Source organism: Lontra canadensis, unplaced genomic scaffold, assembly GCF_010015895.1.
Source record: "Lontra canadensis isolate GAN:19392208 unplaced genomic scaffold, GSC_riverotter_1.0 scaffold105, whole genome shotgun sequence".
NCBI lineage: Eukaryota > Metazoa > Chordata > Mammalia > Carnivora > Mustelidae > Lontra > Lontra canadensis.
In genome coordinates this window covers 4405189-4419523 of record NW_022631099.1, presented here as the reverse complement: position 1 = coordinate 4419523, position 14335 = coordinate 4405189, and the positions used below count along the sequence as shown (strand labels likewise).

The 14335-nt window shown below is 36.4% G+C and overlaps 1 protein-coding gene across 14 annotated transcripts in view; it reads right to left on the bottom strand.

Moving 5' to 3' along the window:
- Window positions 1-14335, bottom strand: part of PTPRT (protein tyrosine phosphatase receptor type T) — a 1045273-nt gene that overhangs the window by 416815 nt on the left and 614123 nt on the right. The gene's annotated exons all lie outside the window — the stretch shown is intronic.

Here is a 14335-nt window from a genome sequence, read left to right as displayed (position 1 = left end):
TTATCACACTGTTTTTTATAATTATGGCTTTATATAGAAAATATTTAAATCTGGTAGGGCAAGTCCTCTTTTTTTTTTTTTTTTAAATAAATCCCTCCTCGATGCTGATGGCTATCAATCTTTATTCTTCTATATACAGTTTAAAGAAAGTTTATCAAGTTTCTTAAAAATCCAATAGACAGGGGTGCCTGGGTGGCTCAGTGGGTTAAAGCCTCTGCCTTCAGCTCGGGTCATGATCTCAGGGTCCTAGGATCGAGCCCCACGTCGGGCTCTCTGCTCAGTGGGGAACCTGCTTCCTCCTCTCTCTCTGCCTGCCTCTCTGCCTTGCGATCTCTCTGTCAAATAAATAAATAAAATCTTTTTAAAAAATCCAATAGACATTTCCATTGACATTGCATTAAATTTATAGGTAAATGTGGGATGAGAATGGACTGTTTGTACATTTATTCAGATCTTCTCCCAAGTCTTTTATTAGTTTTCAAGTTTTCTCCATTGAGATTTTTGTGATTCTTGGGCTAGTTAAACCCTAACTATTTGATAATTAGTGTTGTCATTGCTTCAGATTAGATTTTCAAGTTTATTATTGCTGGTGTAGAGGTTTACCATTGATTTTTGTAAGTTGATCTTCTGTCTGGCAACCTTGTTGAAATCTCTTGTTATTTCTCATCTTACAAATATTTCTAGGAGAGTTACCATACCAAACAATGAGTTTTATTTCCTTTCCAATCCTTGCACATCTTATATCTTTTTCTTTCCTTAGAGTGTGGGGCCCCAAACCCCAGCACTACGTTAATAGCAACTGTAACAGTGGGCATTTTTTGATTCCTGATCTGGATAGGATTGCATCATGTTAAGTAGAATGTTTGCTGTAGGATTTTGGCTTGCTTGTAAACTTTGGCAGTTTAAAAAAAAAGTTTCCCTCTCCTTTTCTTCTTGGTTTTAAAAAAATCATCATAAATTGGTACCAACCTTTATTAAATTCCTTGTCTCATGGATTGAGACAATCATGTGATTTTTATCCTTTAGTATACTAATGTAGTAAATTATACTAATATTGAAATAAGCTCACTTCTGGGATAAGCCCCATATGAATCCAATTATTATTTCTGTAAGAGAGTCTTGGATTCATTAGCTAATATTTAGGTTAGGATGCATTTTGTATATATTCATAGATGAAATGGGCCTATATTTCTCTTTTCTTGTATTCTTATCGGATTTTGGGGTCAAGAATCCAGTAACTTCACAAGAGGAGACAAACAATGTTTCTTATTTTCAAGAAGAAATGGCACAAGTTATAAATTAAGTATTCTTTAAAAGTCTGGTGAAACTCACTTTTAATCCATGCCGGCCTGGCATTTTTGAGGAAGAAGACTTGACTACCATTTCAAATTCTTTCATCTTATCAGTCCATTTCAACGTTCTCTTTCTCCTCATGCCAATTTTGTCCTTTTATGTTTTCCTGTAATTGGATCTACTTAATCTAAAGTTCCAAACTTAATAGCACATTATATTCTTGTGGGGTTGTTTTGAATATTTGTGTTCGTTGCATCTTTTTTATTGGTCTGCTTTTTTTTTTTTTTTTTAGGATTCTTTTCACAGAATCAGCATTCATTCTTTTAAACTCCTCTCCATTGGGGCGCCTGGGTGGCTCAGTGGGTTAAGCCACTGCCTTCGGCTCAGGTCATGATCTCAGGGTCTTGGAATCGAGTCCCGCATCGGGCTCTCTGCTCGGCGGGGAGCCTGCTTCCGCCTCTATCTCTGCCTGCCTCTCTGTCTACTTGTGATCTCTCTCTGTCAAATAAATAAATAAAATCTTTAAACTCCTCTCCATTACTGTTGATCCTTATTGTATCAATTTCCCTCCTCTTGTTTCTTTGGGCTTTTTCTGATATTCTTGAGTGTTTAGCTCATTTTTTAGCATTTAAAATAATTAGCTCATTTTTTAGCATTTAAAATAATTACAGATCCACAAAAAGTTACCAAGAAATGTATAGGAAGGACGTACGTACCCTTCACCGGGGCACTCCTAATTTAGTAACTCACGTAACTCTAGTACAGTATCATGAATTGGAAACGGATATTGGCCCAGTCCAGAGTTTATTCAGACTTATATATGCACTCATTTGTGAGTGTGTGTGTTTAATTTTATGCCATTTTATTACAGTGTACTTTAGGTAAAAGCTACTACAATCAAGGTACAGAAGTGTTCCAGCATAAGGCCCCTTGTGCCACCCTCTTCATCAACAGGCCACCCTCTCCTCTCCATCACCTGAAACCCTTGGCAACCACCAAGTTGTTCTCCATCAGTTTATGATCTCAGACTGGAGCCTAAGAGAATGTATGTCACGCTTTGAGATTTTCTTTTCCACTCAGCATCATCCCCATGACTACATCCCATTTTGCTGCTTCTTTCAGTAGTCGGCTCCTTTTTATTGCCAAGCAGGAGCTCTTGGTCTGGGTGGCCCACCAGTGGTTTGATCATTCACCCACTGAAGGACATCTGGGTAGTTCGCAGGTTGGGGTTATTCAGAACATATCTGCTATGGACATTAACACAAGTTTCTGTGTGAATATGTTTTCATTCCTCTGGGATAAATGCCCGCGAGTGTAACTGCTGGATCATAGGGTAAGTTCACTTTTAGTTTTAAGAAATGGACAAACTGGGGCACCTGAGTGCCTCAGTGGGTTAAGCCTCTGCCTTTGGCTCAGGTCATGATCTCAGAGTCCTGGGGATCGAGCCCCGCATCAGGCTTTCAGCTCAGCAGGGAGCTTGCTTCTCCCTCACTCTCTACCTCCCTCTCTGCCTACTTGTGATCTCTCTCTCTGTGTCAAATAAATAAATAAAATCTTTTAAAAAATGGACAAACTATTTTCCAGAGTGGGTGGACCATTTCACACTCATGCAAGGGACCTGGCTCCTCCACATCCTCCGCCGCATTTGGTGCCATCACTAGGGTTTCTATCAGCCATTCAGATAGGTGCCTGGTGTGATGTCTTTTGGTCTTCATTTGCATTTCCCTAATGGCTAATGATGCTGAACATCTTTTCATGGGTGTTTTGCCATCTGTATATCCAGCTCATTTGTTTTCAACTTTTGTTTTCCTATAAATGGATTTAAAGCTCCAGATTTTCCTTTAAGTATTGTTTTAGCTCTGTTCTACAATAGACACAGGCTTTGCTTTCATTCTTATTCACTCCATGAGTCTTTGTGATTTCCTTTTTAACCCATGTTATTTAGTAATACGTTATTTAGTTGTCAAAATCCTGTGATTTTTTTAAAGCTGTCCCTTAGTTATTAATGTCTGATTTTATTGTAGAACAGTTACGGAACATCGTCTATGTAATATGGATTCTTTAGAATTTAATTGGGTTTCTCTTATGGCCTAACACATTCTATTTTGTGATTATTTTGTATACACTCAAAACGTGTTTTCTCTCTTTGCGTGTAGGGTTCTCTGTATTAAAATTATTTAATATTAATTTGCCAATATATTCATAAGCTTGACTTTGTGAATTATATTTTTCAGATCTATGACATCTCTATTTTTGTCTACTGGATACTCTGTTTAAATAGATTGATCTCCTAATCTGGTCATTAAGTTGTATCCATCTAGAATGATGGCCATAGCCATCACAACACCCATAATTTGTGACTGCTTATCCATTTCATGTAAGATTTTAAATTCTGCGTGCCGGGCACCTGACTAAGCACTTTGCTTAGACTGCATTGACTTCTCACAGTTGCCAGTCTCAAATGTCCCACTGTACAGATGAGAACACCGAGAGCCTAGCAGCAGTGACCACATCATGCACCTAGTACAAGGCAGAGCTGACATGTAAGCACAGATGTGTCTGTTAAGTCTATGCTTTTAGTGATTCTCCTCTAGGACTTGGCATGTTCATTTGTAAAAGGAAGAGGTTAGGATAATTTTTAGGGTTCATTTTTAGTTTAAGAAATTCTCCATTATTATCATTATTTAAGTTAGCATTTACTGAGCTGTAGTCACATAAATTCTAGGTTCTGTGCTAACCACAGTATCTGTACCATGTCATCATCCTCACAACTACCCTATAAGGTAAGTATTATAATCCTAATGTTACAGATACGGAAACAAGTGCTCAGAGAGTGTTCCCAGCTAGAACATGAGATGGATGGTGATGACTCCAGGCCCTATGTGTCTAATTGCAATGCTAGATCTTGGTCTTCCACACTGAGCTAGAGGTTTTATACACAATGTTTCATGGGGCCCACAAGAGCCTTGAGAGGGAGGAAGTTGTACACTTCCTGAACACATCTATCCAATCCATAGTCCTGTGGCTGACCCTGGGGACACCTGAAGAGAGTCCTCTACCTTTCTTACCAGATGGAGTTCTTTCTTTCATTCCTTGGAATCTGAAGCAGAGCAGCCTTTCTTGATTGTCCCAGGTTACGAACACTCCTAGATGCAGCACCTCACCCCTGTCCAAGTGCCTTCCCTATTAGGGGGGAAGGCACTTCCTCTTCACCACTCCATCTCAATCCCCCATTCCTAGGGAGGCACACACACCCCCTACATCGCTGATCCTGTTTCCTTCCAGAGAAGTCCCACCCTAAGATGACTGCCAATCCAGATACAATTTATAGTATCCTTTAAATGAGGAGAAGTAGGCTTTCCCCATTCATCCCCACCCTTTTATCTACCTGTTTTTTCTCCCTCCCCACAGTCCCCCGGAGTAATGAGAGAAAAGCAGAGAGTTATTACCATGTTAAGCTGCACTAAATGGCTTTATATTATGGTTAGAGACCTCTGGAGAAATAACAATGAGATCACTACGTCTTTTGTTCTCAGAAAAATAATGTGGCAAAAAGGCACCTCTAATCCTCTGTTTTAATTTGTTTTTATTGATCTCTTTCAAAATTAGGGAAACAAGTTTTCTCATTGCAAGCGTTATGACAATGCATGGGGAGGTCCTAGTTATAACGAGTAATGAAGTCGGGGCTGGGGAGAAGCATCTTTTCATAAGGCAGGGGCTGGGGGGATGGTGGATGAGCAAGCACCCATGAAAGGAAATACACAGAGAAAGGAAACCCATAGGAATTACTGGTTAACTGTAAGTGGTGGGCTTACGAGTGATGTCTCATCAAAAAGGTCCTCCATGACTGCAATCAAAAATACTACCCACTCCTTAACTACCATATCTATCCTCTTCATTTTCTTGGCACTTGGCACTTGCAGAAATTATCTCATTCATTATGGAATTTATGGAATTATTTACTTTCCTGATATCCCCTACACTAGCCTGAAAAATGGATTGTACAAGAAAAAAAAAAAAAAACTTTGCATATTTGTTTTTCTATTTCTCCAGTGCCTAGAACAACACTTGGCACATAATAGGTAGTCAAATAATTGGATGGCTGGATGTCTGGCTGGCAGGATGGATATGTAGAATAAATGTTTTTCTCTGCCTCCAATCTTCTGTGATTTCTAAATTTCCTATAACGAGCAAAAATTACTTCTCTAATTAGAAAAAAAGAAAACAGAAGAAAAATAGGTTAAATGTAGCATCATCACTTCCTACAAACCTCCCGTTTCCTCAGACATAAGTGGGTGTTCCTCTTCTGATCTCCCAAGAGTGTCTGTACCTCTCACTGGATACCAGGCTTTGTTATCTTAGCAACTCTAAATACTTCTGTACCTTTCCCATCTTTCCCACTGGAGTCTGAGGTCCCTGAGTGTTAGGTTCATAAACTGTCAGAGCAAGAAAGAACTTAAAGTCAAAGGTCCAAGTTTCTCTCTTACAGATGAGGACAATGAGATTCAGAGATGATCCATCCAAACTCAAGAGCAAAGATAATCCAGAAAAAAAAAATGCCAAGTTCTCCATGCCCTATTTTCTTCGTTCCAATTGTCCTATGTCATTGGGTAGATCTGTAGCAGGTCCAGCACTCTTACTGGGAACTGAGACCTACTGCCTCTCTTTGCCTGCTCATCAGACAGTGCCTTCTGCACCTGCACATTCACATTTCCTATTTCAGGGCATCTGCTCAGCTCCTGAAAGAAGAGGAAGGGCAGGCAAGTGGAAGGACCGCACCTACACCTTCCCTCCTTATTCCACAGGTCCTTGCATGTGGCATCCTATGCCTTATGCCCAAAGAATTAAAAAGGAGAAGGGAGAGAAACAAACAAACAATTCTCTGGCAGCTGTCAGGAGACACACAGACCATTTACAAATAGTTTTTCTGAGAAATATGTGCAGAGCCTCTTTCAGCTTTGCCTTCAGAGTCACGGCGCTCCGGTGAGGAAGAAATAGCTTAGCTCTAAAAAGAATTTCAGGGCACCTGGGTGGCTCAGTGGGTTAAGCCTCTGCCTTCAGCTCAGGTCATGATCTCAGGGTCCTGGGATCGAGTCCACCATCAGACTCTCTGCTCTGCAGGGAGCCTGCTTCTTCCTCTCTCTCTCTCTCTGCCTGCCTGTCTTGTGATCATTGTCTGTCAAATAAACAAATAAAATCTTTAAAAAAAAATAAAAAGAATTTCAGTATGAACTATTTAATGTATATGGAAAGGTAAGTTAAAATATAATCAACAGCCCCCAAATCTAGCACCTCGGACAGCGGATGTAGGGTTAGGCATTGCCATGCACTTACTCATGTTTCCTTTACATATACATGTATCTACATGTATCTAAGAATTACAAAGTACTGATTTGCAGGTTCAAAAACCATAGTATTGAAAAAAAATGTAGGTTATTGATATTACATATGTTTCCTGCAGCTTCTATCATTTTAGTAAATGACTTTTATACTGGTCTGGTATCTAACAACACAGATACAACACTTTACTATTCACAATTTGCTACAATTATAGACTTGTAAATTTATATTGTAATACTTTTCCTCTCTAGACAAGGGTGGTACATGTGAGTGGCAACTTTTTTTCTTCTAACCAGTAATTTTACTTTTTTCCTTTAAAAAGAATTCCCTGACCATACTGGCTGCCTCAGATACCATGCTATATAAAAGTAGCATTGGTACATTCTTTCCTCAGTTTTTCCTGGTGTTAAAAGTACCATTATATATTTATATTTATATACATTTATATATTTATTCTTTTTTTAAGATTTTATCTATTTATTTGTGAGAGAGAGTATAAGAGAGAGCAAGCATGAGAAGGGGAAGGGGAAGGACAGAGGGAGAGGGAGAAGCAAGCTCAACTGACTGAGCCACCCAGATGCCCCAAATTTCATCCTTTATTCTGATGCTTGGCATCTGACTTTTGAAGATGCCCTTTACCCGATTAAGAAAGTTAACTTCTATTCCCAGATTTATGAGATATTTTTCAGTTTATTATCAATGGGTTTTTAATTCCAGCAAATGATTTAATGCATCTATTCAGCTTTGAGTCTTCTATTTGGATTGATTTATGTGGTAATTACATTAACATATTTTCCAATGTTAGTCCTTACATTTTCTTAATGAACCCAACTTTGATTTCATCTATTTACTCTTTTAACTTTTTAAATTTAAACTTTTAACCGATATAAACATGCAGAAAAGTACCATAAATAAAAAATAAGCATCTTGGTAAATTTCCACCAAACAAATGTTTCCATGTAATCAGCACCAACACTGACAAATGAAACACTGCAAGCAATTCAGAAGCCCCACTATGCTCTTTCACAACCACTTACTTCCCCTCTCCCACCAAGGATATTCCATACCCTAACTGGTAATATATTAGTTTTGTTTGTTTTTGAACTTTTATATAAACAGAGTCATAAATATCTACTTGTGTGTCTATTTTGTTCACAATTACATTTGTGAGACTTTACCATCATGTCAACATGTAACATTATTTCATTTATTTTTACTGCATTGTAGGACCATCCCACAATTTATTCACTCTGTTACTGAAAGACATGGTGTTTTTTCCAAGTAGTTAGCTATTAAGATAGTGTTGTTATGCTAATATCATACTCAATGGTGAAAAACAGAGTTTTTCCCCTAAGGTCAGGAACAAGACAAGGATACTTACTCTCACCACTTTTATTCAACACAGTGTTGAAAATCCCAGCCACAGCAATCAGACAAGAAAAAGGAATAAAAGGCAGTCAAACTGGTAAAGAATAAGTAGAACTTTCACTATTTGCAGATGACACAATACTGTATATAGAAAAGGCTAAAGACTCCACCTAAAAACTACTAGAACTGATAAATGAATTCACTAAGGTTGTAGGATACTAAATCAATGCACAGAAATCCATTGTATGCCTATACATTAATGAAGCAGAAAAAAAAGAAAAAGAAAAAGAAAATCACCCCATTTATAATTACACCAAAAATAATTAAGTACCTATGGATAAACTTAACCAAGGCAGTGAAAGACCTGTAATCTGAAAACTATAAAACACTGATGAAAGAAACTGAAAATGACAGAAACAAATAGAAAATCCGTACACTCAAAACAATCTACAGATTTAATGCAATCCCTATCAAAATAACAGCAGTTTTCACAGAACTAGAACAATACTAAAATTAGCATGGAACAACAGAAAACCCCAAACAGTCAAAGCAATCCTGAAAAAAAAGCAAAGCTGGAGGCATCACAATTTTGAATTTGAATTATATTACAAAGCTATAGTAATTAAGACAGTATGGTACTAGCACAAAAATAGACAGATGAATGAAACAGAAGAGAAAACCCAAATAAAAATCCACAATTATGCAGTCGATTAATCCTCAACAAAGATTCAAAGAGAGTATGCAATGGAAAAAAGACTGACTCTTCAATAAATGGTGTTAGGAAAACTCAACATGCAAAAGAATGAAACTGGACCATTTTATTATACCACACACAAAAATAAACTCAAAGTGGGTTAAAGACCTAAATGTGAGACCTGAAACCATAAAAATTCTAGACGAGAACACTGACATTGGCTCTAACAACATTTTTCTAGATATGTCTCTTGAAACAGGGGAAACAAAAACAAAAAGAAACTACTGGGACTACATCAAAATAAAAAGCTTCTGCACATCAAAGGAAACAATGAAACTAAAGGCAACAGACAGAATGGGAGAAGATATTTGCAAATGACACATCTGATAAAGGGTCAGTATCCAAAATACATAATGAACTGATACAACTCAATACCCCCCCCAAATAATCCAATAAAAATGGGCAGGAATCAAAGAAGACATCTTTTTCCAAAGAAGACATCCAGATGGCCAACAGACAAATGAAAAGAAACTCAACATCACTCATCATCAGGGAAATGCAAATCAAAACTATAATGAGTTATCACCTCACACCTGTCAGAAAACCAAAATAAAAACTCAAGAAACAACATATGTTAGTGAGGATGTGGAGACGGAGCCCTCTTACGATGATGGTGGGAATGCAAACTGGTGCAGCTACTGTGAAAAACATGATGGAGTTCCTCGAAAAGTTAAAAATAGAACTACCCAATGATCCAGTAAGCACACTATAGGGTATTTACCTAAAGAATGCAAAAACACTAATTCAGAGGGATACATACACCCCCAAAGTTTATAGCAGTCTTATCTACAGTAACCAAATTATGGAAGCATCCAAGGCATCCGCCAATAAACGAATGGATAAAGAAGATGTGGTAAAAAACATATAATGGAAGATTACTCAGTCATAAAAAATGAAATCTTGCCATTTACTATGACATGTATGAAGCTAGACAGTATAATCGTAAGTGAAACAAGTCAGAGAAAGACAAATGCCATATGATTTCATTCATATGTGGAATTTAAGAAACCAAAGGACAAAAAGGGAAAAAGCAAGAAACTCATTTAACTACGGAGAACAAACTGATTGTTACCAGAGGGGAGGGGGGAAAAGGGATGGGTGAAGTAGGTGAAGGGGATTAATTAAGCCCTTATCTTGATGAGCACTCAGTAATATATGTAACTGTTGGAATCACTATATTGTACGCCTGAAACTGATGTTCACTATACTGGAATCAAAACAAAAATTAAAAAAAAAAAAGATTAGTGCTATTATGAGCACTCCTCTACGCATCTTTTGGTGAGCATACATATGTCCTTCTGTTAGAAATATACCTAGAAGTGGAATTTCTGGAACACAGATAGTATACATTTACCTCTATGCATACCAAGGATCTGCAAACTAGAGCCCATAAGCCAAATTCAGCCTGTTGCCTGCTTTTGTAAAGTTTTATTGGACCACAGCTACATTTTTTTTTTTTAAAAAGTGTACTGTCTATGGCTGTTTTTGTACGGCAATTGCAGTGTTGTATAGTTGTGACAGATAGTATGCCTGCAATACCTAGAATATTTACTACCTGGTTCTTAACGGAGAAAGTTTGCTGTTCCCTCTGTATACTTCCAGTTTTTTAAAGTGGTTGTACCAATTTATACACCCACTTACTAACATTCTTACTGAGTAAAATCCCAGTTACAGGTAGATATAAGGCTACAATTTCCTTTTGATTTTTTTTTCCTAGTGTGGATTTGTTGTCAAGGTATCCTAGCTTTATGAAATAAATTAGGGAGTATTCCTTTAGTTTCCACTCTCTGGGAGAGTTTACAAAAACATATATATTTTAAAAAATAATACACACCTATATTTTCCTCTTAAATGTTTCACTGAATTCAACTACTAACTGAGTATTTTTTAGTACTATTTCCTCTTGGGTCAGTCTTGGAAGTTTTATTTTTCAAGGATCCGTTTTAGTTTCACTTATTGACAAAATGTTACTTATGATATTCTTTCATTGAAAATACTTTAATAAAAATTATTACATATATACAAAGAGAATTAAAATGTGTATGTAGAGAATAAAATTTGCTCCTATGTATGCAACACCTACATTAAGAAAGAGAACAATACCAGTGTATTTAAAATCTATTGTGTTCCATTCCCTCTAGGAGGTGACCACTATCCTGAGTTTGTATAGGTATACACATACTACACAAACATATCCCCAAACCAGATACTATTTCATTTTGCATGCTTTTGAAGTATACATAAAGGGAGGATATAAGTATATATCATTCTTTGCCTCATATTTTTCACTCAAACATCATGTCTATGACAGTCATCCATATTAGATAACTCATTTTTGTGTTGGTTCACTTGTTTTTACTGTCCTAGAAGATAAAATTACACGAATGGATAGAAACTACAATTTACTCATCAATTCTCCTGACATACACATTTATGTTGGTGCCACATGTTTTAGCTCTTGTGAGCAAGGCTGCTTTGAATGTTCATGTATTTATCTCCTGAGAATACATGCATGAGAATTTCTCTAGTCCAGCCTATATACTGTTCAGTGAAATTACTGGGAGTTGTTAAGCAATCTTTAATTTAATAGATAAAGGCAAATTGTTTATCAAAGTGGTTATGGCAAATTACATTCTCATGAGGAGTGTTAAAGAAGTTGCTATTGTTCTAAGTAGTCACCAATGCTTGGTAATTCAGGCTGTTTGATATTGCCAATCATATAAGCACTTTCTTAATTTAATATTAGCTGTATTTTTAGATATCCTCTTTTATTCCTAATATTGTTTGTTTATACCAAGATTTTTTCTTGAGGGGAAAAAATATGGAGGTTGGTTTGTTTTTGGGTTTGTTTTTTTTTTTTACATATGTTAAGAAAGTTTTGGCTCTGTTGATACACTCTGATGTAGTTTTTAATTTTTATTTAATGTCTGTCTGAATATTTATCATTTCCTACATTCTATTAGATTGTTTTAATATATTGTTTTCTTACCATTTTAAGCTGCATATTTAAATCATTAAATATTTAGCTATTCTTTATTTTCACTTTAAAGCTATAAATTTCCCTCAAGGTATGAGTTTAGCCAAATCCTGTGAGTTTTATTTGTATTATTTTCATTATCTTTTAATTCTAAGTAGAAATGTATAGATTTTTATAAGTGTAACTTCTATTTTCGCTTTTCACTATTAGCTTAATTCCATCGTGATCAGATGATATAATTTGTATGATACTAACTCAGAGTTTTTGTTGTTTTATTATCAATTTTTTAAACTGTATTATACATTCTTTTTTTTTTTTTAAAGATTTTATTTATTTATTTGACAGACAGAGATCACAAGTAGGCAGAGAGGCAAGTAGAGAGAGAGGAGGAAGCAGGCTCCCCGCTGAGCAGAGAGCCTGATGCGGGGCTCGATCCCAGGACCCTGGAATCATGACCTGCGCTGAAGGCAGAGGCTTTAACCCACTGAGCCACCCAGGCGCCCCGTATTATACATTCTTGAGAAGACTGTATAGTCTCCAATCTTTGGATGAGCATTTTACATGTTTCAATTGGATCAGTCTTATTGTGTCATGCAAAAATTTTATTTCTTTATTACTTGCCTGCTTAGTCTGTTAATTACGGAGAGAGGTATATCTGATGTCATTTCCAGGAACTCTTTCATACACTCTGTTCCCACCAACATCTCTGCTGTCCTTAGAACAGGTCAAGAACTCCTCCTCAGAGCCATTATACTTGTTGCTTCCCCTACTTAAAATGCTTTTTTTTCCACCCCAAACTATGTGCCTTCCTTTCTCCCCCCACTTTATTCAGGTTACCTTATGAAAGAGTTCTACTTTCATCACAATCTATACAATAACTCCCCGTTCCATCATATTCTGTCATTTATTGTTTCCTTCTAATATTTATCAACTGCTGACACATTAAATATATTATCTTTTTCATTCAGGAGAATGTGTACTTCCTAAAGTGAAAGAATGTAGATATATTCATCCCCAGAATTCAGAAGGAATCTTGAAATAAAACATGTTCAGCAAACATTTGTTTATGATGAATGGATGAATAGTAAAGATCTCTCATTAATACACCTGAAATTTTCTCTTTGCAGTTTTGTCAAATTTGACTTTACATATTTTGAGATCACATTATCATGTGCATAGAAATTTAGAGTCACTGGAACTCTCAGAATAAACAAATCTTTAAAATTGAGAAGTACATCAAATCCTCTTTTAATAAAGTATTAATTTATCATTTTACTTTCAGTATATTTTTTTCTGTCGTAGTATGGTTTTACCAGCTTTTTCCCATTATTGTTTTCCGGTTATATTTTCCCCGTATTTGACTGTTTTAAGTATAACTCTTTGAAAATTGTATAATTTGGGTTTTTTTTTTTTTAAATAAAGATTTATTTATTTATTTGACAGAGAGAGATCACAAGCAGGCAGAGAGGCAGGCAGAGAGATAAGGGGAAGCAGGCTCCCCGCTGAGCAGAAAGCCCCATCCGGGACTCAATCCCAGGACCCTGAGATCATCACCTGAGCCTAAGGCAGAGGCTTTAATCCACTGAGCCACCCAGGTACCCCGGGTTTTGTTTTCTAATAAAATATAACAATTTTATGTTTAAACAAGAAAGTTTAGTCCATTTATATTTGTTGAGAATATTATTAAAAGTTACAACATTGTAATGTTGTCTTGCTCTTTCTATGTTTTCTTCCTTTTTTTGCCTTAAATTTATTATTGAGTTTTTAATTCTATTTTATTAGAAGTCCAGACTTTGAGCCACCAAATATTTTGTTAGACTCTGCAGGTCGTCAGGGATAAACTATGCAGAAATGTCTCTGAAATTTATGCATTCACATAGCATCCATTCAACATGTCCTACATTCTGGAAGTTGGGCAGGGAGTACTGACAATATACTATCTCATGGAATTCAAATACCAACTACCTCCCAACAAGGAAGTCTCTTTCAAGTTTCTATTGAAGGTGATTCCTCCTTTTCTCTCTACTTATTTTATATCCAACCAAACAGCTGAGTCACCAAGTATACTGCTCTATCAAAGGATTCTCAAGTTTCAAAAATATGCTTAATAGAGTTCATGACTTTATTATTTTAAACGGCTATGTGACAAATTGGACTCTAGTTATTTATTGAGGTGACAGATTTTTAGGATCCTATGTGGAGAGTGGGATTGATATGAGCAACAGGAGCTACTGCTTTAAATGTGTAAATTAACACTTCTTTGCATATCAACAAGATGTGCCCACCTTTCTGCTTGGTCTCCAAGGGACACAGATGGCTCACAACCCTCTGTGACATTGGAAAGAGGGGAAAAAAAAAAAAGTGAGTTATATTTGCCCTTTTACTGTGTTTTCCATTGGAATTTGATTAAAGAATATTTTACTTTGTTCACTGTCCTTTGTAAAACATTCAGCTCAATGAAAGGTTGAGTCAAAACAAGCAGCTGAAAAGGTTCCTTAAGTTCCTTCCCCATGGGTTCTTTAACTGGTAGCAACAAAGTCACTTCTAGGCAGAAAGATACAAAGCTACTGACTCGGTACTCGGTTATGTATATCCTAACCTAT